Genomic DNA, 23,161 nt, shown 5'->3' on the forward strand with positions numbered 1-23,161 from the left:
TGGTCTACCAGTTCACATGCTAAAGATCTTTGAGATTTCCTAACTGAACACTCATTTAGGACCCCGTGGGCTTGCTTCAACTGATATAGATTTATTTTTATATATGTTCTGTCGTTTTGATGGGATTTGAAGAGAGAGAAGAAGGAAGTCGTTTGTTCAGTCAGCTATCTTGATTAAGAGTTGATCACCTTTTCTCAGGACAGGCACAGAGGGACAGAACTCCAGCCCTTTAAGAAGTAATTGTGAGAGACATTTAGCATGTTCAAAAGACTGGCAACCTGACCTACATTCTTTCAGTATATTGATTTGCAAAACCCGAGTCTTTCTTTACTTTCATATTTTCTGTGCTTCACTTCTTCAACAAAGAAAACACAGCAAAGAGAAAAAGGACTACTAAGTGTACCCCGCTTACTCTCAACTCTCCAAGCCCTGTAAGCTCAGAGGACGACAGTTTCACTTAAGAGACTGTTTTATCCTATAATACAGATCCAACCTTGGGATTTCCTCTAATCAGGGACTTTTTTGTATTTTTATATTATTAGAGTGAGATGCAATATAACTTACTGTTATAAAATAGTTTGGCAAACGAATCTACTCAATAAACTGGACACAATGTCTACTTGGGAAAAGAAAGCACTAAACAAAAGTCATCACTCATTTGAGACTCAGTAATTGGAGGCGGTGGTAGTGTGCAGACCAATGCATATGTGTGCTGAGCCTTGATACAGAGCTTCCTCTGGAATCATGTGTTGTTGATCAGGCATTTTCTCACTGAAATCCAGTGTAAAGCTCCCTGGCAAGGCAAATGAAGGTTTGGTGACTTGTAGGAATGTGTAATGGCTAATGGAATAAAGAGAATGAGAACAGAGGACAGGGGGAATAACATATAATGACTCTGGTTTCTCATGCTAACCATCATGCACTGCGTCCTGTGTGCCTTTCTTTTGAAGCATATTTCTTTGACCCTCTTTCTTAGCACCGGTGCCCTTTTGTTGCTAGGCACCTGCTCAGAAGTTCTATGCTAATGCTTCCTCTGAGAATCCTTCCCCAATGACTTCTCCCTGTTCCTGACTTTCCCCTCTCTGTCCTCATTAACCTACTTGAGTAATTTTTTATTTCTTTTTCAAAAAATACCTCTAATTTCTCCTTCAACCCAATTGAATTTCTTCTGCTTATTCTTCATGCTAATTTTTCTGTTTTCTGCCCTAACTCATCATTTAGACTAAAAATCGAGTATTTTCCCATCATAGTAAAAATAGCATGTGATTGTATTGTCATTTCTTACACAGTGCTCTAAAATTTTACTATATGCACACATGTATATACAACTTGAGTCCGTTAGCATACAAGGTTCTCAGAATCACGGTATGTTTAGAATTTTACAGTGGGCTTTTCATCCCATTAAGGAAGACATCATAAACCTGTGAAGGTGCTACACAGACCGACAGTGAAAACAGCAAGGAACCATCTATCCTGGCCACTCAGCCTTCTCCTCAGGGTCAGAGCAGGGATGGAGGCAATGCTACTCCAGGCTTCACATAAAACTCATTCCAGGCAGACACTCAGGAGTGTGTAGTGAAAAGTGCATTTGACCTAGGCCATGTCTGGGCTTAAATCTGACTGGCTGTGTGACTATGAGTAAATCTCCAGTCCACTTTGACCTTCTGTTGTCTCTTCCAAGTTCCTGCAGTGCCTGTCACAAAGGAAGTGGGCTGTAAAGACAACAGTATCTGTTACAAGCACAGCTCTGTAAAAATATTAGACCCGATAGAACTGTTGTATTTCACGGGCTGTGAATGCAGCTTTCAAAGAGCAGGAACGGCTCCTCAGAGCAGCTGCATCTCAGTGGTGTTCCGCTGATGTTCGGCAATTCCTATGCTCTGAAAGCAGTTGGCTGTTGTTCAAATTTCCAAATGGAGAAAAGGAAGATTTGGTTATGTTCAATGTCCATACCTAGACTTTGGACAAAATTCCAGGTAGTTACTGCTGAGAGAGCTTTTGATTTTCAAACCCAAGCAGCACTATATGGTTATTCCGTGTACATGGGGCTCACGGCTTGTCTGTGAGTCTCACTCAGAGCCCTCCATACAGTGCCAGCAAACTAGAAGCGTGGTTGGTGTGCCTGCAAGGCTCTTCAAAGCACCAGAGCCAAGGTGCTCAGGAAAGATCTAGCCAAATGTGGCTTTCTCTTTCCAAGTGATGTTTCCAAATAAAGAAGCTGCACTTACAGATGACAGGCAAGACACATTTTTATTTTCTGCTTGGGGACTGGCCTCCTCCTAGAATAAGAGTTAACCAGAGGTCTGGAGGAAGCTAGTGAGCACTCTTCTGTCCTCTCTGTTTGTTGGCTGATCAGTGTCCATGTCCATATTACCAGTGTCCTATCTGTCAAATTTCACAATACCAGGCTAATCACTTCACCTTGATTATGTGGGTTTTACACACACACACACACACACACACACACACACACACACACACACGAACTTCATTGTCTGCTAATTACTAAGATTCAAACATGTATCAGCCTGAATTTGTTTACAGATTGAGCTCATTGCTACTAAAGACAATAGATTGAATTTTAATCATAAATATCTCTATGAACAAATATTTGTTCCTTATTGATACTTCCCTTCCTCCCAATTTTAACAGCTTTAATTAGCAAAATGTAAACATTATATCTACAGAACAAAAGGGAAAAATGTCCAGACAGTGATCATAAGCTAAGAAAGTATCAGATCAATGTATGAAGTATGTGTGGGTTTATGCACATATGTATATAAATCATATGTGTGTCTATACATAAAGTACATTGAATGTATGTCTACAGTGTATATATGTGCTCACTCACTTGTACTTATGTGGGCATTCTTTCTAGTATACACACACACACACACACACACACACACACACACACACACCTGACTGAGCAAAGGTACCAGTATGGGCAAAATAGAAGAATTATTACTGATATATTAAAAAAAAATCCTCGATTTCTGAAACTTTAACTCTTCTACAGGTCAATACTAATTTTCACTTGACTGTGCACTGGTAGATAACTCTTCATGGGCTTCCTTCATAATCTGCACTAAAACCACATAAAATTATTGTCTATTTGCTGTGGTCTATTTTTGTACCTCTCTAATTTTTATAATAGAACAAGTGAGGTGTACTTTTTTCTAAATACAGAAGGTACAGTCTTAATGAAGTCAGGCTGCTTCTGTACTGTGTGATGGAGTGACAGCGATGGAGCTGCCAGGCGTATTCTGCCAAAGAAACACACATAGGGAGGTATAGGCGACAACTGGTATAAAAGCCGTAAGGACTCCCTATATCTCCTTAATGCGGTATTAAATCCATTTTAATTGTGTGCACACACCCACAGACCTCCAAGGGTTAACTGCACACAATGTAATGAATTCAATAATGATGAGTTAAAAAAGGTCTAATTAGCCAGTAACCACTTTATTATGAAAGAAAATGGTAATGAATTTAATAGCTCAAAATCATTAACAATATTTAGTTTGCTGGTACTTGTTCTCTATTATCCTCATTAATATGAACATTTAATATGTTTTAAAATGGATTTGTAATACTTTCTGTGCCACGAGGTTACACTGACAGAAAGAGTGTAATTATTCTGCTAATTGTTATCACTGTATGTTTGTGCTCCGAATAGAAGTATATTTAGGTGTTAATACCAAAAAAAAGTAATTAAGAAAGGAAAGATTTAAAACCTAATTAAACAAAAACTAAAAAAAAAAAAATCTCAGTCCACCATATGAAAAGAATTTCTGAAGTAATTGCTTTGGAAACTTTTCTTTTTCCTCTCTTCTTGTTAATTCATTTACCTATTGTTGCAGGTTTCTTGAAGGAGAAAATAAAGTTATCTATTATGAAAAGTGAGGTAAAAAGAAACAGGAGATTCCAAGTTTATAAGGTGAAGCTTTTTTCTTTACAATGCTCAGAACTGTGATGAAATACAAGCCTCAGAGTCACAAGTCCCCTCTGATGGTGGAAAACCAGCATGTCACAATTGGGCAATAGATGGCTTACTCTCTCATCTCTGTCTGTTCTGCCTCCTGAGAGTCCTGGCACAAACCCTGCTTCATTTCTGCTGAGTGCCATTTTCTTCTGAAACACCATATAGCTTCTGCTCTTATCACCTTTTAGTCACTAGAGCCACTAATAATTAATAATTAAATAATAATTAAAAAATTCTACCCACAAATCCTTACAGGTATTTGTGGACTGGGCATGATTCGGTATTGTCAGAGTTGAAATTGGAAATTGGCAAAATAACAAGTAACGTTCCCTAACAAGGACTCTGCAGTCTCTTGTCAAGTGACCAGTCCAAGATGCCACTAACAGTGGCACATGCTTTTTGCTAGAAAATAGAGGCTTGATAGACTCCTGTCATGATGTTCCCTTAAGTTATAACCTATTTAATTCAGCACAACCTTGCAAGTTCTGCCATGAGACTAATGTGAAGCATTATATTTCTCTGCAGATACACACGATCCTGATCAGTATGTCATTCATCCTTCTGGTCAGTGGTCATTGAGTTTTACTGGATTATCCTCTGAAAACTGCTCCATTGTGGCAGTAGTCTTCAGCTTGACTTTTATGTTGAGGAGAGAGACCTTGTCCCAGTGGTGCCTGCCTAGTGATGAATATGCTAGAGGCCAAATTAATTTCTACTTAGACTGATAAGTAGTGTAGTGTCTTGGTTCCTTTCAAGTCTCCTTAGCTTGATATTATTTCATGTTTATTCTGTACCCTACATAAAGACATCACTAGCAACATGACACCCCTGAATTGCCAATATTTCCCTGGCTATATGTTTCAAAGTCTTACATATAGTAGATCGATGGTTGATGCATTTGGGCCTATAAAGGTAAGTTATAGCAAGAACAAACTCACACGAATCATGTCATTTCAGAATAAACAGTAGAATTTAGAGAAGCATTCTTAATAAAATGCTGGACTACAAACAGAATTGATATCTGTAGATTGCTTGGAAAAGGATCTCCCACCTCCATGGTTTTACTCACATTTCTCTTTGTTGACAGAAACTTCAAGTGTTTTTTACCAAACTCAACCCCATTTGGAAGACTAAGGACTGTATTCATTTGGGGATTCAATCCTCAGTCCAAGTTGTCACAAAGAAAATCTTTCCTAATTTCTGCAAGTGATGACGCAGGTTATCTAGAACTTTCGGGACCACTGCATACTCTCAAGTATCTCAGTTCTTAACAATGGGGCTAAGCACAAGCTGCAGCATTGTTCCTACACTTTAAAGGTGGTTTACTTTAGTACTTCAGTACAGATCATCATTTCAGAAAATTCTCCTCTTTTATTGAAAGTAGATTCTTTTCATACAATATATTCTGATTATGATTTCCCCTCCCTCTACTCCCTCAGTTCCTCCCCCTTCCCCTTCCATCTTGATCCAGCCTCATCCTGCTTCTTTTTTAAAAACAAACAGGATGCTCAGCAGTGGTGGAACACACCTTTAATCTCAGAACTCTGGAGGCAGAGGCAGGCAGATCTCTGAGTTTGAGGTCAGCCTGGTCTACAGAGCGAGTTCCAGGACAGCTAGGGCTACACAGAGAAACCCTGTCTTAAGACCCAAAAGAGTAAAATTAAATTAAATTAAAGTAAAAATAAGAATGAAAAGACATCTAAGGGATAATTATAAAACAAAACAAAACAAATGAGAATAGGCAAGACAGACAGAAGAAAGCCTAAGGTACAAGAAACAGATATAGATATAGAGAATCACTTGCTTGCACAATCAGGAACCCCAGAAAAACACAAAAGCAGACAGATAAAGGCCCTATAAGGAAAAAATATTAAAGTTAAAATTTAAATTAAATTGAGAGAGAGGGAGGGGAGGGGGAGAGATTGATAGATGATATAGATAGATAGGTAGATAGACAGATAAATAGATAGGTAGATAGATAGATGATAGAGAGCCACAACATTATGAGACAAGGAATCTTCAAAGATGAAATTGAGTTCATTTTCTGTTGGCCATCTACTTCTGGGCATGCTGCCTACCCTTATGAGTAGTTTGTTTCCCTAACTGAGGTTCCTTTTGCCTTATTCCCTAATTGTATTTTATTTCCTCCCCTCATCCAGATAAAATGCATTGCCTGTTCTTACTGCTCCACTCTATTCCACCATCCACTGTTTTTTGTTCTCTTGGACGTGACAACGTCAAGAGCACAGCAGCACCAATGAGACTTGGCTTTTCATCAGTTCTGCTCTCTGTCACCCAAGGTATGCACCATCATTCTTTAGTTTAAGTAGCAGGTTTGTCCAATACAGAGAATTTGGTTTATTAATGAGATGATAATCTATACCTCAGTCATCAATTACTCTGAAGCCAGACCCTGATCTGGAATGCTCCCATACAACACCTACACAGAGACATGAAAGAGCAACCATCTCCAAGATGGTAGGAGACATTTAAAAGAGATTATCTTATTTTCTCTGAGAAAAAATATTTCCAGATTATGTGCTGCCTTAAGGAAAACAGGTTTATGTATTCAAGCCACAAAATTATGAATGTCCATAGCTAGCTTGAATGTGCACTGATAAATAACACACCACAGCCTATGACTGCAGTAACAAAAGGAAAACAGTCCTGTAAGTAGTGTTGGTCTTGTTCTGTGCAGTTTGGTTTTTGAAAAGAGCATGATAATTAGATGTACTTCTGCCAATACACTGTTCACTTTGACTCTATGCATTGTAGCTATTGTGTGTGTATGATGGGCTTTATCCCTATCCAAATAGAACTAGTAGGTATGCTGTTTTCCTCTGATCTTATTTCTGTATTACATCTTGAACATAGTTTATGACTATAAGAGTTTCATTTTCATTTTAAATGACTGAATAATTATATCAGACTTATATAGTCGCCATAATCCTCTTTCTTTCTTTCTTTCTTTCTTTCTTTCTTTCTTTCTTTCTTTCTTTCTTTCTTTCTTTCTTTCTTTCTTTCTTCCTTCCTTCCTTCCTTCCTTCCTTCCTTTCTTTCTTTTTTTCCTTCCTTCCTTCCTCCCTCCTTCCCTCCCTCTTTTCTTTCCTTTCCTTTTCTTTTCTTTTCTCTCTTTCTTTCTTTTTTAATTACTGGCATTGGGATTTTCTCTTTGCCCTCATCTGGAATTTGGCATTTTTGTATATTTGTGTCATTTTTTTCCTTAGTAGAAGAGTCTTCATCTTAAACATTGCCAGAAACATGCTATTTTTGAGTGCTAAAGTGCATTGTAAAATGGCCACCCAGAAGTTTTACACCCACATGGAATTCCATGGGCATTGCAATGAGAGTGCTACCGTCCATTCTAGACAGAACTCATAGCTTCTTTCAGGAGCAGACAAAATCTATTGTTGAGACTGTTACTGTGTTTCACTTTATACTCTTAAGGCTGTGTCTTAGTCAGTGCTTCTATTGCTGTGATAAAACAGGGACCAAAGGCAGCTTGGGTAGGAGAGAGTTTATTTCAGTTCACAGCTCTCAGGCCACACTCCATCAGTGAGGGAAGTCAGGGCAGGAACTCAAGGCAGGAACCTGGAGGCAGGAACTGAAGCAGAGGCCATGGAGGGGTACTGCCTACTGGCTTATTTCCTCTAACTTGTTCAGCCTGCTTTCTTAGAGAACTCATTCCAACCAGCCCAGAAATGGCACTACCCACACTGAACTGGTCCCTTCCCCAGCAAACATCAATCAATAAAATGTACCACAAGCTTGCCCATAGGCCAGTCTAGTTGGGACATTTTCTCAAATGAGGTTGTCTCTTCCAAAATGACTCAACCTCGTGTCAAGTTGGCATAAAATCAGTAAGCATAGGTTAGAGTGCTTAAGCTGCCCTTGTCTTTCCCAGTTTTTCTTTTTTTTGTATAAACAATTTTAAAATCATATTTTTAAGTGCTATTTTCCTTGATATGAGGATTTTCTTTAATTTTTTTGTCTGGTATTTATTTTGTCTGAAATTGTCTGCATTTCTACACTGACTTCTTTTCTTAAATCATGCAACTAGTATTTCTTACAAATAATTACACTGAGCATATCTTCTTTACTTTTGACTTTCCTGATCTGCCTTGATTTATCAGTCATAAATGACTAGTCTAGTCTATAGTCAATTTGTTTTAAAAATTAAATTTGATAGCCTTTTTCTCAATAAGCTGGATTCATCCCTGTGAAATGATTATTGTAAAGGGATACATATTAACATCTCTGCAGTCTTATTCTGTCTTTCTCTTTATAATTTTATTTTCTTCATTTCTCTTTTTTTAATTTTTATAATTAATTTAATTTTACATATCAGCCACGGATTCCCCTGTCCTCCCTCCTCCCGCCCCACTCCCCCCCCCCCGCCCTACCCCCAATCCACCCCCATTCCCATCTCCTCCAGGGCAAGGTCTCCCCTGGGGATTCAGCTCAGCCTGGTAGATTCAGTCAAGACAGGTCCAGTACCCTCCTCTCTTCACCCAGGCTGAGCAAAGTGTCCCAGCATAGGCCCCAGGCTCCAAAAAGCCAACCATACTTGGTCTAAGAAGGGCTCATTATTTCTCCTGCCTATATTTTGAGGTTTGTATATTCTATTACTACTATTTTAATAACTATGATTTCATTTAAATCTGATTATTTCATTTAAAATTGGTGAATGTTAACTTGTTTGACTATAATTTTTCTAAACAATAGGTAAGCAAGTTCAGAACAGTTCCAGTTTTTATTCCTGTCACCAAATCTTCCGTATTATTTATCAACACTTAATTACTCACTGTGCTTATAGGTCATCAGTGGGGTCATTATTATCTTCAGTATATTTGAAGCAAGGAACTCTAAAATGCACAATTTTATATTAGCTAAAATAAGGATGCGTCTACTTTCTTGCTCATTATGATTTATCTTTCATAGCATTTATCACTGTAACATACACATGTAGTAGAAATAACAAGTCATCTCCCATGCCACTGAATAAGCACAGCAGCAACTGGAAGGGACCATCTTATTCCAGCCTTCTCCCCACTGCTGCCCAGTTCTGAGTCAACCGCACAGCATCCTCCCTGCACTTGGTCCTCGTCTTCCTGAATGACACCTGCACTTCCTCACCTGCTGTCTTCTGACTGTTTAACAGGATTGACTGGCTTTCTCATGTGGGAATTGCTCCTTTCCTACTTCCTTCTCCACACCATGTGCCCGTTTCTAATCATGAAGTTTATTAGTGGTCAATGATGATGTAACGTAATTAAATACTCACTGTATTTACAATCTTAGAGTCTGTTGGGAATTCCATGTAATATTTTTCTATATGAGTTTGAATTACTAAGTCAGATATCATTTCCACTTAATACTTCTAGCTTTGTTTTGCCAGTTTCAATCCATTCCCCATTTTCCCCAACATCTCATTTGCACATTATAGGTATCTTGTATGCCTCCCTAATTTGGACCCTGTGATTGTAAGCATACACAGAGAATTTGATGTGGCCAAGATTTTTGTTGATAACTTGACTAAGAAACAACCAGCAACATCATATCCAATTGCGTTATCCTAACATTTTTTAAATAGGTATATCTTAGAGTGACTGTTCATATGTAAACTTTCGGAACTGTTTTCTCCTCAGATATTCCTTCCCTTCTATTTCTGAAAATCTTGTTACATGTGACCAATTAATATTGTTTCACAATTCCAGATGCTCTTTTGTACTAATTCAATCCTTTTATATAATTCCTACCAGCCTGTAAGATGTCTACTGACTTTTTATCTTACAAGAATTTTTTTTTGTGTTCTCTTCTTTGTCTAGACTTTAGTTAACTTTATCAAATGAACTTTGAATGTCCAATATGCAGCATTTTTATATTTTGAATTTGCATTTGGTTATTTTTATGGTTTATACTTTTCTGATAAAATTCTTCATCTATTTATGTAGTCATGCACCTTTTTGATTGGTTCCCTTCACTTATTCAACATCATTATTTTAAAGTCTGTCTCTGACTACTCCAATCTTGTTATACTGTCTGTTTTAACTCTTTACCAGGAACTCATAAATAAATTTCTTCATGGGTCTCATAAGTATTGATTATACTCCAAATATTTTGTGTAATAGAAATTTGGAGCATAAAATTACTATTTCCCCTGAGATAGACATACCTGTCTTCCTATGATCTGCCTAGAAGAAGCCACATCATTTCATCTTTAGTTAACCTGGATCTGGCTTTCTTACACTCTTACATCTAGTTTCTTGCTGGCTTCCTGTAATTTGAGAACATATAAAATTTATCTACCTTAACCAAGCTTTGCATTCAGGTAGGTAAATTCCAGGGATCTGTTTGTGTTTTACAGCTGAGCTTCCAGCTTTTCATTCCCTGGAAGTTTTCTCATTTGCTTTTGGATTTTTCTCTTCTTTCTGTTCTGTCTATTCCATCAGATTGTGCCTCAAGAGGCCAATTTTTGACCTGCTTGTCTTTGATCAACCTCCAGAAAGCTAATCCCGGGAAATCTGTGAGAACCTCAGGCACCCTGAGATGTCTCACTGCTTCCAGTTATCTCATTAATTCAGCAGTATTTTCGATGACTCAGTAAGAGGGTGTCTGGCCATGTATCTCTTCCACAGGTGATAGTTTTCGATAATAAAATGGCTCATGCATGCAACTGGGAATTTATCTTCTCAGTCTTACACTGCCCAAGAATGGATATGCCATCCACTTTTTATACTGAGAAAGTCTGGGAGAACAAGTCCATGTTGGTTAATTTTAATATTAATGTGACTATAACACAAGGTACACAGATATTTTGTTGACAGTATTCTGGTGTGTCTGTGGGTATCTTTCTGGTTTGTATTAGTAGACTAAGCAAAGCCAATGACCTTTTAAAAATATAGATAGGTCCCCATCCAACCTATTTGAAGGCTTAATAGAACCAAGAGTAATTTAAAAGATAATTCTTTGTCATGACAACTATGATGCTGGTCTTCTCATGTCCTCAAATATGGGCTTACTATTAAAAGCCTGATTTTCAGGCCTTTAGTTTCAGCTGGAAACTACAACAATTGGGCTTTTTGGGTCTCCAACCAATACCAAGTAGATTGTAGGGCTTGTTTACTTCCATAATAACATGAATGAATTCTTATCACAAATAAATCTCATTATGTTTGTGTATGCATGCGTGTGCCCATATGCATGTGTCCTGTTTGCCCTGTTTCTCTGGAGAACCTGAACTAACACAAAGTTTATATTAACAGATAGATATGGACTTACTCTTCAAACTGGATTCTCAGTACTCTAACTGAATTCTGGTCTCACACTAACAAGGACTCTCCATTCTTATCCTAAGCTATTTTCTGATCGACGCCTCAGCTTCCTGACTTTGGCAATTTATGAATCTGCAAGTCCCCTAAACAAGAATTTGGCACCAAGTAGTGGGCTGTTTTTGGCGAATCTGCTTCTGTTACTGGATCTAACCCTGAACTTCTGGTTACTCTGGCAACCTGGCTTCCAACTTTCGTCTTCATATTCCCGCACAGTGCTCTGCAGTCTCTTGCCTGGAATCAATTATCTGCAAATGTTCCAAAGGGAAATCTTGTGTGCAGTGTCTGAGATCTCTCAGAGCTTCCCTTCTATCTGGAGCCCTGGTTTATCAAGTCCTGGTCTCTGCATTCATAGCTTTCTGAAATATTTAAATTGGTTTCCTTCACAGTCTGCCGCTATTCTCAGCAGCAGTGTGTGACACCAGTCCCTTCATGATAGACCGTAATGAACTTGCCAGCTCCCCTCTTGACCTTTTCTCTCTAGGCGCACTGCGCCTTTTCATCTCGGCACTCCCTTTATCAGAGCGTCTCCCCAGCTTTGCTTGTGTGGAAGTTCCACGCCTTCTTATTATTTTGGTTTAGTTACTTGAGTTTAGGAACTAAATAAACCAGTGGTAGTTTCCTGGGTAGAGTTATTATGAAATATAGATGTCACATTGTATTAGGGGGAAGTGGCTTTTTGAGTCTCTAACAGGACTATATTTTACTAACAGAGATCTTATTAAATATAGATTTCTATGATAAAAATCAATTTTCCCATAATTTAAATGGTTTTTTTCTTCTTTCTCCTCATGATTATACATCCCAAATTTTCTTTTAAATGGGTAGCTGTGCTAGTTTTTTTTTTGTTTGTTTTGTTTTGTGTAGTATTTTAAAAGACCAATGACTTATTTAGATCCCAGTTTCAAACATTTCACCCCAGGCTTCACTGGCTCCATCATCTTCAGACCTATAGCAAGGCAGAGTGTCATGCTACTCACCAACAGCAGGAGAGAGGAACCACATGAGGAAGGGACTCAGACAAAAGCATGCCCCTCTCCCCTCCACTCCCAGTGCCTACTGCTTCCAAAAGAGTTCTATCTCAGTACGTCTCTACCGTAGCTCTATAATACCACCAAGTTAGGAACTCATCTGTGGATTGATCTATTTATATAGGCAGACTTATGGTCCATTCATTTCCCCACTTCTGAGCATTGCCCCTGGAGGAAGCCTTTAATATGACCATGTCTTTGGTGTTGGCATTTCATCTCCAGACCTTGACAATGGATAGCATCCTAACTCTTGATTTTTTACCCCACCTACTATTCTTCCTGGATGCTTTTCAGATTTTAATTTTATCTTTCCTGATCTATAAGATCGTAGACATGGACTTTGTGTGATGTCACCTAGGATGATGGCATTCTAGCTACTAAATGCATTGGATACTCTGCAGAGACCTTAAAAATGGAGGCAGGGGTGGGGGTTGCTTGGGAGTGTTCTGAGCATCTCCTCCTCAGTACGTCTGCTTCGGATACTGAGCCTTCGGGTGCACTCACTTGTTTGCTCATCTGCAACCTTATGTCCACAGTTAGTGTCTTCTTAGAAGGTTAGCTTTTCTGTTTCATTAATGTTTTTTTTTTATTTCAGCAAATATCTAAGCAGTTTCCACCAGGTCTTCCTTCAGGATGACTGGTATACAGCAGGTTGTCATCATACAGTAGATCAGTATTTTCCCTTGGGTTTCCAAGGAAGTGAATGATGTACTTTTTGGTTTTCATCTAATGTCTATATTGTCTTTGTTTTCCTCGAGCTGTTTGTTTGGTTGTCTATGTCTGTTTCATTCTTTCTTAAGGCCTTCTTCAAGCATCTGTGACTTACCTCAAACTATCCCACTCATTTTAAGAGAAGATTCTAAAATATTGACAGGAAAGCTATGGGTTTCACTCCAGATGAAAGTGTGACCACCTGAGATTTCCTTCAAGGACCACACGCATATGTATGTCTTTTTCTATGGAATATTCACTATTTCCAAGAAAGAACCCTTCAAGTAGGTATTAAAAATGGAATATTTCACAATTGTTAGTGTTGCTGCAGCTGAGTCCCATCACCAGGATCCACACAAAGGTAGAAGGGGAGAAATGACACCACAAACTGACCCCTGACCTCCACAAAGTGACCCCTGACCTCCACAAAGTGACCCCCATGCACACATGGAGTTCCATGGGAGGTAGAGGGATTTCTCCTTCACCCCTATCCTCATACACACAAGGTCCTCCATATCACTATCCCCCTGCAGACTGGTGCACTGCTGTGATGAACAGACCTGCATCACTGCATCACTGCCAACCTAAACCCAAAGTTTGATGGGGGCTCACTCCTGGTTTCACACATTTTTGTGAGTTTGGGAAGTTCTATAACAATACACATCCTCTGCGGCACTATGGAGAACAGTTTAACTTTCCTGACAACCTTGTGCTTTTCATAGAACTATCTTGGTAAATTTTGAGTGCATTTATGAAACATCTGAGCCACATAGCAAGAAAACCAAATATTTTAAAAGAGAGTGAAATGGGTTACCTGAGAACAGTTTATTTACAACTCGTGGGACCTATACCCAGAGAGCTAAAGACACTGTTGGAAGAGCAAAGGGAGTGGGCATTTCTGAACAAATATGAAAGAGAGAAAAGGTAGAGGTTGTAGTGACTGCTCTTGGAACTGGGCCCTACCATCTAGGATACCTATGTCCACACAGTTCAGGCTAGACCCCTCCCCTACTCTGCGGAACTCAACCTGCAGTCCTGAGAGGGTTATCAACCCAGCCAAACCCTTCCTGCCAGCTAGTTGTAAACATCATTTTGTTGCTATGTGTCTCGAGCTGTGGGTGCAGAGCTCAGAACGCTGGCCTACAAAGGTTATTTTATTTCTGAGTTTTAATTTAAATTCTCTTTTCACTAAAATTCTTTTAAAAGAAAGTATTTAGATGGGGTTTTGTTGTTGCTTTTTGGGGGGCTTTATTTTTTAGCAGAGCTGTTGCATAACACAATTGATTTTCGTGCTTTGTAGGAAAGCAGGCCACCTTCACTCATAAAGGGTGAGGGCACTGATATGCCTTCCAATCACTCGGTCCTATTGTTCTAAGCAGTCCTTTCAGTGTTTTTGGCAGGCTTGGGCTTCTGTGCTACCACGGCCTTATTTTATTATTGTTTGGAGGGGAGGGCAGTGTGATTACCCATTCTTCCTTCAGGCAGAGCCAGCCATCTGGAATGTTTATGAAACTGTCGGCTGATCAAGAGGCCAGAGCACCGCACCGGAGCTGTGCAGGAACGGGGCGGGGCTGTTCTACATCATTGGGACTTTGTGCCTCTGAGGCCGCAATGTGCAGAGAGCCCCCCCAATGGATATAGAGCATTTCTCAGTGGAGGTGCGATGGGCCAAATTGGGGGTGGGCGGTATTTTTGGCCTCTGGGTAATTGACTGAAGGATGGCAGGAAAATGTTCATGTAAAGCAAGAAGGATTCAAAACTTTCAAATGTTTAATTTGGGGTGGTAGAGGGGCAGGTGATCAGCAAGAGGTTTGAGGAGCAGCCTTTGAAGCCCAAATCTTTGCGATGAGGTCATGCCCCTCTAAGCCTGTCTGTCGCTCTGTGTAAAAAGATCAGTAGAGCTTGTCCAGAAATAAAATGCTACTATTCTAATTTTAAAATTTAGGCATTTCCCAGCTCACACTAAGCAGTACTTATATTTCTTTCCTTTTATTAGTGTCACTGCAAAGAAAGAGGAACATTCTTCCTCTGCTATAAATTTTGGTCTGTAATTGTTGAACATATTTTCTGCAGGAAGGCAAACTCTGTTTCTCTAGCTTTCCTGGTTGTGAAGTGAGTGTGTGTAGAGCTGGGAGAGTAATTTACAACGAAGATTTGGGCTGCTTTTCAATTTAATTTGGATTTTACATTGAGTCGACTTTTCGGTCAATTATAGAACTATGATTAGTTACCAGTCACTTAAATAAGCCCCATTTAAAAATAAACCTATAAACATGATACAGGGACCAATCATTGATGGGAACAAAACTTATGCATTGATACCAGCATCATAATAAGAGGAAAGGAAAGATGGGTGAGCAAATAAAACTCATGCTTGGCTAAACGACAAACTATGTTAGTTACCCAGTCTACTGAGAAAAATCTGCTCTGGCTTCAGCTATGTTGGTGACACAGTTCCCATCAATGTGCTGGTAAATCCTCTGTGGCAGAAATGAGGATGTTAGCTTTGTACAGACGAGCCTCCCAGGTTGTGTAAGATGGCTTTTCACAATATATATATAAAAAAATCTAGATATAAGCAATATATATGTCAGCCATATCCATACATGTGGTGTTATATATAAAATGTATTCCCCCATACACATATATATGCAGATGAACACACACACACACACACACACACACACACACACACACACACACACCCATGAGCACATTAGGGAAATCTTACCTACCCCACCAAAAGTGAGAGCCATATTGTGAGGGATACTCTCTTATTAGGCACAAGTACCCCTGTATCAGGTGACGCTTACTATAATAAGATGCATTATGGCTGGAGATCCCCAAATCATGTGGCTGTTGTATATGATGCCCTGGGCCCCATCATGCATCTCTGGAGAGAACACTCATGCATCCAAGTTCAACTACAGGCCAGTAGGGTATTTTGAAATTGTAACTGGTTCTTTAATGTCTGAGGCCTTGACTAGGAAGAAATGGTTGACTTACTTTTTTATCTTACTTAATGATCTATTTCCCTCTATCTAGAAGAGGGAAGAGAAGTAAAGACTTCCTGAGGCTCAGACTCTAAATTATTGCCTTGTTATTACTCCTGTCCTACCCCATTGTCTGAATCAAGTCCCAAAGGCAGTCTAGATTCAAGAGGCAGGGAAATGGGATCCCTCAGAGTCCAACACAAAGGATGTGAAAACAAGAGGGCCATAATTAGCGCCCCTGTCCTGGAGCTTCACTATCAGGGAGTCAGGACGAGAACACTCATTTCAGATAGCATCCCAACAGCCTCAGCTCCATCAGTTCAGCAGTCAAACACTGTGCACATGCTTGTCCTCAAGACTCAATGGAGCCTCCAGGTATCACAAATATTGGTGTTCTCAAAGCAAGAGTCAGTACATGTAACTCACCCTAAGCACGGTCCTGCTTAGCTAGCGAGAAGCTAAAGATGCCATCGAAAACGATTTTGTATAGTCAGAGAGTCCAGGAAATGTCACACATTTACATCTCTTCTCAATGCTTTCCTAAACTAATTAAGCTCCTCCTGGATTCTCTAAGGAATAATATTTTAGTTTCATTTATAATTTTTCTCTGCCCCACTGAACTAAATATCAGTGGGTCTGGCAGTGATTCTGAGGAGTTAAGCCATCATACACTAAAATTCATTATTTTTCTGTACAGAAATGAAAGACTTTCCTATGAGCAGCCCTCTTCTGCATGTTTTCCAGGCCTCTTTAGACATGACCCATCCTTCCTCCCCTGTGCCATGTGGACAATGACACTGACTAAAAAGAATAAGTGCATAAAAACAACCAATCCAGAAGTGGGGGTGAACCATTGAAACCCAGCTTAATCTGTGGCTAGACATTTGAACTGACAACAGTATGCCAAACATCCAGTTAACACGTGAGCCTGCATATCTGCTTCATGCTCAGGGGTGCGGCTCAGCAAACGTTTTGTTTACTTTGACTAGAATGAAGGGTTCCAGTTCAGGGTGAATTTGCGGGGATGCCTCATTTGACTGAACTCCTCACTTCCACTCATTCTTTCTTTTTTATGTCCAGTTTTTGTTGGGACCTTAACATTCATGAATAAGGCCAAATGAGTGAGCATTCTGTAATCCATAGCAGAACTGAGAAGAACGGTGGCAAGACTAACATCTACCCTGACTTCCTGTGAGTAGAAAGGAATCCTGGGAGTAGGACATTTTGAATAGAGTGGTGGAGAGGGAAAGAAAGAAGAAGTTAGAGGTGGAACAAGAGAGAGGGAGGGGAAGGGAAAGAAAGACAAATAAGAAAGAAAGAAAGAAGAAAGAAGAAAGAAAAAGAAAGAAAGAAAGAAAGAAGGAAGGAAGGAAAGAAAGAAAAGAAGAAACAAAGAAATAGGAAAGAAAGAGGAGTAAATGTCTGCATTGAGGCCAGTTATACAGGGAAGTTGAGTCTATGTGGAGATTAGATCATAGATTGTAATATTGTGACCCATAATATGCTCCATCATAAGCAACAGTATAGTCCAGACTCAACAGTGGAGGCCAGGACAAAGGTCAATAATGTTGTTGGGACAACATGGTGCAAGTGTCTAGGATTACTCTGTTCCTATATGACCTGGTGACCTAAGATCACTGAGAGGTCATAGCTTCCCAGTGGAAAACACTCCCAAACTAGAAGTTGCATGAGCTGAGGCTTCCATCTATTGTAGCATCTCACTCTCCATTCTTAAACTGGAGCAACACTCCAAGGATGGGGCAGTTTGCTGAGAACATGTGATAAAGCTTCTGGCCCATTAGTTGCCACAGTCCTTAGAGGCATGCACGCTTGAGTGTCATAGACTGGATCCACATTACAGCACTAGCTCTTGGCTCATTTGCCTCATTTCTGAGACATCGGTGTGATTTCTGTCTTGGCCAGTACCTCTGCTGTCACATGAGTGAAGAGGACAAGGCTCCTACTTGCAATACCAGCTCTTGGGGCACTCTCTGAGTCTACATCCGTGCACTCTCAGCTGAGCTAATTATGTCAGGGATAGAAAATTAGGGCAGGTCAGTGGGCAGATGAAATTGATTTGGGGTTGTAAGTGTTTAAAGAGAAGAAACTATTTTTGTCCAATATTTCTAAAGAAATTATGTTGAATACTGGGGCAAGACGATTTTAGTATTATTGTTAATAATATTGCAGTAGTTCACAGCCTATAGATTCCAAACCCTGACTCTTGCACTACCTGAATATCAATAAATTTTGTTGATTCTGTTATTACATGTATGTCATTGCTATAGAAGTGGAGGCTCAGAGATGCCAGGCAGCTTGCCTAAGACATTTGGCTAAGAGTTGAGGCTAGCTCTCTGTGACTGTCAACCATGAACTCTGTCTCTGTCTGCCTATTTGTCTGTCTGTCTGTCTGTCTGTCTGTCTGTCTCTCTCTCTCTCTCTCTGTGTGTGTGTGTGTGTGTGTGTGTGTGTGTGTGTGTGTGTGTGTTCTAAGAGAGTCTCACCCTGGCATTAGGGATACTGGGATCACACTGAGTAAGTGGCCTAAGTGCTGGGATGCTCCACCCACTGGTTCCAAACACTCCAGAGCCCCAGGGAGCCAGCATCTTTTTTCCACATTGGAAACTTCCCTTTAATTTGTTTTGATAGTGAAACCAGCTGCTTATTTGCCAATATAACTGGAACTTTTTTTTTCTAAGTGTTCTATAGGATCACCCTGAACCACCATTGGAGCATCTATATATGATTGCATCCTGACAGGTATGTTTTCCCTTGGTCTACCTTAACTGCTAAATTCATGAAGCACATTTTTGTCCTAAAAAGTTGATCTCACACGGTAATGAGCAGCACTGTGTTTGACTGAACAACCAAGCAACTTGCTTTCAAACGAAATGTCTCTATTCTTTTGAGGCGGAAAGTGTTTAAACGTTAACAGAGTAACCCAAGGCCTCCCATCAGTTTGTGTGGTGAGGAGGTGGACTTGAATGACCTCACACAATAGAGGAATACTGAGAAAAGCCAAAGCTGAGGATTTTATAACATATACAACAGTCATTCTGAAAGAGTCCAAGAAGGTGAACTCCCTGAACAACAGTGCTAGGTACTAATGTTGGGGGTCTCAAGCCAGGGAAATGGAAATGAATAGAGGGTAAGAAGATGATGCTCAATAAAGACAGCTTTTATGTCCACATGATGGCCATTGCCACACTTTGAATCTTAAATATGCCCCAAAGCCATCTGTCAGAGGTTTATTTGCCAGCTTGTGGCACTGTTAGAAGCTACAGGAACATTTAGAAATGGGACCTACTGGGAAGAAATTAGGTCCTTAGAGGCACACCTTCAAAGGGGGCATAACGAGTGTTATAAGCAAGGCCCATTGGTACATGCCTAGAATCCTAGGATTCAGAAAGCTGAAGCAGAAGGAGCACCATGATTTCAAAGCTAGCTTGGCCTCCAAAGAGACCCTACTACAAACATGTAAACCAACAAAATGTACTGATCCTTGTGGGCCTTGGAGATCTAGCCTCTTCTCCTTTCTCTTTCTCTCTTTGCTTCTCCACTACATTGAGGACAACTTCCTCTACCAGATATACAGACATCAGCAATAGATCCAACTGACCCTAGACAGAAACCTCCAAGCCTGTGAGCAAAAATAAGCATTTCCTCTTTATAAGTTGGTTGTCTCAGGCATTTTGTTACAGCAGTGGAAAGCTGACCAATACAACCCATTATTATTTAATCAAAAAGATCTTCTTTGAGGTCTATGAAAGCAAAAAGATTGTTTATGATTTTCCAACATGGGAAAATTGTTTGGAACCTAGCAATGAATTATCCAATATCTACACACTGAGGAATCTCTAATCAAGTTAGAAATTTTAAGGCAGGAGTAAATCCCGAGGAATTCAGTTCTTAGTACCACCAACATATGTATTAATTGGAGACACATAGTGCTTTGTTACTTAGAGGTCTAGAGCTTTACAGTGAAATACTATTGATTAGATGTTTAATTAATGGAGACTCATAACTTTGTAAGTCTTGTCTAAAAAACACCAAAAAGGTTTTTTTGAAAATAAATTTCTCAGTATTCAATCTATACATGTATGAGATGTATTTTAAATAATAAAATATTTTTAAGGAAAGCTAAGATTTCAGACCTGAGTTAAGCATCCACTTTCCTAACATCTCTACATTTTTCTAGTATCCTCCATTTGTACAATTCTCTTTTAATAATCTGGAATGATCTGTGCTGTATCTGTAGATACATGCACTGCAAAATTAAGAGAGACCGGCTTTTTTTCATGAGTGATTTTCATTCATTAAAGACAGTGTTTTCCCTGCTCATGACTGTAGGTGAGGGAGAGTTGGATGAAGATCCTGTATTCTAATTCAAGGGGGAGTATAGAGAGCATTGACCTGAGTTTGGTTGAGGCAATAGGGCACCCACTTGCCCCTTAGTTTAACCCATGCATATGTTCCTTCTATCTATAGGGTTTAACACAGATACAATTTTGTATGCAAAGGTGGCCATTAAACATTAGTACTGTCCAGTAGTTCCTAACCTCTTTAAGTTTTCTCTTCCTTAAGAACTTGTTTGTCAAGATATGAAAATTCACTCCTAAAGCATTTCTGAACAATTGCCCTAGAAATTTCCCCTGCAGAAGATGAAGCCATCTCTTTTCGCCTACATTAACAAACTAAGTTAAATGCTGAGTGGGAAGCCTTCTCATCCAAGAAGAGAAGGGCACTTGAGAAGGTGACTTCTTAATTGCTTATGGGCTTTCCTAAAGCTAATAAATACATTTCTCTTTTAAAAATAAAGGATATGAAGGTCAGGAAAGTCAGGCTCTGAACTGAGCTTGACCCACTGGAAAGATCAAAGTGTAGGATGATGGCAATCCCAGAGAGGCAAAGAACATGTGCAAGTCTGTGCTAGCTCATGTTGAGGTTTAATGCAATAATGCAGGAAGCTGGTTCTTTGTAAGGAAAAGTTTCCTTAATAGCAATTCAAAAGAATGGTGTTGGCATCTGCTTGGCTCTGGCAAAAGCCTTGTGGAAACTGGCATCTCAGTACCCCCAGAAGTGATTAACGTGTGAAGGTGGTTCATGGAAGATGCTGGACTCACTTCTAACAATCATTCTCATAAGAACCAATCCACTTACTAAAGTGAGTCAATAATAATATGTCCATGAAGATAAATCCCTTATGACCTACTAGGATCCACTTCTTAAACCTTCTACTGCTGGATGTTGCCCCACCAGAGACCAAGCTTCCTGGATGTGAAAGCTTGTCAATATGGCATATTCAAACCAAAGCACTGATCAAGAAACTGCATGAGTACTTTAAAAATATCCAAGTCCTAAACCAGATCATGTGCCTATAGTTTTGGATCATTTTAAAGTTTTCAACATATTAATCCAAACTACAGGGGAAGCCTGAGACTCAAATATCAGTAAGAGAGCAACTTCTGTTAAGAAACAGAACTGTGGCATTTGTGAGGCTGAATGTATGTTGACTTAGCCTGGGTAGTAGCCACACCACGAGCACCACTGCCCCTCTGCAGACCAATGGTATAAGTCTTTATAAGCGGCCACTTTCACCACCAATTTTAAATTTTATGTGCCCAATATGAAGCCAGGGACTCACTCTCTTATCTTTCTTGGCATTTTCTACCTGCAGATTTTTTTAAAAAGACATTTATATTCCCCTTACAAACAAAATTCAAAAGATATTGATCTTTGAATGGATTCTGTCGTCATAATAGACTTCAGAGTGAGCTGCCTATATTTTCTCTCACCATTGAATTCAATCTGCCATGAAAAATTTTCACTGTCTCCAAGTCATCATGAAAACATTCTCGGCTAATTGAGACATTCCCAAACAATTAAGATAACCAGATGCGGCTGTTATTTGTAATTACCTGAACATGCATTCCTTTCTTTGAGAATACTTCCAGTTTTTGAGCTTTTTGAACTACTCCAGATAATGAAAATGAAGATTACTGTGTGTGCATTTTTCACTCGGCCTAATTTTGACATGGAATTACCTCTTTCCAAAATTAAGCAGCAAAACTGGAAACATGTGTTCCAAAAAGAGCTCTTTGCATTTTGCCTTGTCCTGAAAGGGTACTTTCTCTTCCTACACAAATCATATCACTGGCAGTTTCCTAGACTTAAGGCAGATTTAAATGTAAAAGATGGAAACCAACAGTTAAGGGAAAAATAAACAATTTATAATCACCACTCATGAGCTGTCACATTTAATCTTTTAGATTCATGATGGGGCTGGAACACACCCGTTATGATTGTTGGTATGCAGGTGCAGTCTTCTGTTGTGGAGACTACTTCCATGATTGTGTCTCTGACTGTTGTTAGTTAATTTTATGAAATTTCAGTGAGTGAGTGAGTGTGTGTGTGTGTGTGTGTGTGTGTGTGTGTGTGTGTGTACGTGTGTAAGACACGGGCATGCAGGTGCCTACAGAGGCCAGAAAGTGGTTGTCAGTTGTTGGATCCCTTGGAGTTGGAGTTAAGGGCAACTGGGACCTGCCATTGTGGGTGCTAGTGTCTGACCGTGGGTCCTCCGGAAGAGCAGTGCGTACTCTGAACCACTGAGCCGTCTGTCTCTCTAGTGCCACTACTACTATTTTTTTAATTGAGAAAAAAATTAAAGTTTATTCATTCAGTATATTCTGATCATGTTTTTTTCTCTTCCCAAACTCCTCCCAGGTCCTCCCCAATTCCCCATCTCCCCAACTCTATGTCCTCTTTCTCCTCCTTTCCCCCATTCTCTCTTTAAAAAACAATTAAACAAACAAGCGAGCAAAAAAAAAGAAAAGAAAAGAAAAGAAAAGAAAAGAAAAGAAAAGAAAAGAACACACATACACACAAAATACAAACTTTCAAAAAGAAAAACCAGAAACAGTAACATACAAGTAAGAGACCTGTAAGACAAAAGGCTTGGCTCACTACTGGCATTCCCAATTATTCTTGATACTGACACACGGTTCCTTTGGATGGAACTCTTCATCAGTGCTTTGGAGGTCTTGCCAGAACATTTTGTTGTTGATTTGTCCCATGTATGATTGATCAGAATAGCTTATCACTACTATAATA

The 23,161-nt window shown here is 39.5% G+C and overlaps 1 long non-coding RNA gene across 1 annotated transcript; it reads left to right on the forward strand.

Annotated features, from left to right (window-relative positions):
- The first annotated feature begins 5,410 nt into the window (after positions 1-5,410).
- Positions 5,411-22,895, forward strand: LOC121832666 (uncharacterized). Its single transcript, XR_006076294.2, has 3 exons — positions 5,411-6,285; positions 17,132-17,242; positions 18,751-22,895. It is a non-coding gene; the product is annotated as an uncharacterized LOC121832666 (long non-coding RNA).
- The last annotated feature ends 266 nt before the right edge of the window (positions 22,896-23,161 follow it).

The sequence above is a fragment of the Peromyscus maniculatus genome, chromosome 10 (assembly GCF_049852395.1).
Source record: "Peromyscus maniculatus bairdii isolate BWxNUB_F1_BW_parent chromosome 10, HU_Pman_BW_mat_3.1, whole genome shotgun sequence".
Taxonomy (NCBI): Eukaryota; Metazoa; Chordata; class Mammalia; order Rodentia; family Cricetidae; genus Peromyscus; species Peromyscus maniculatus.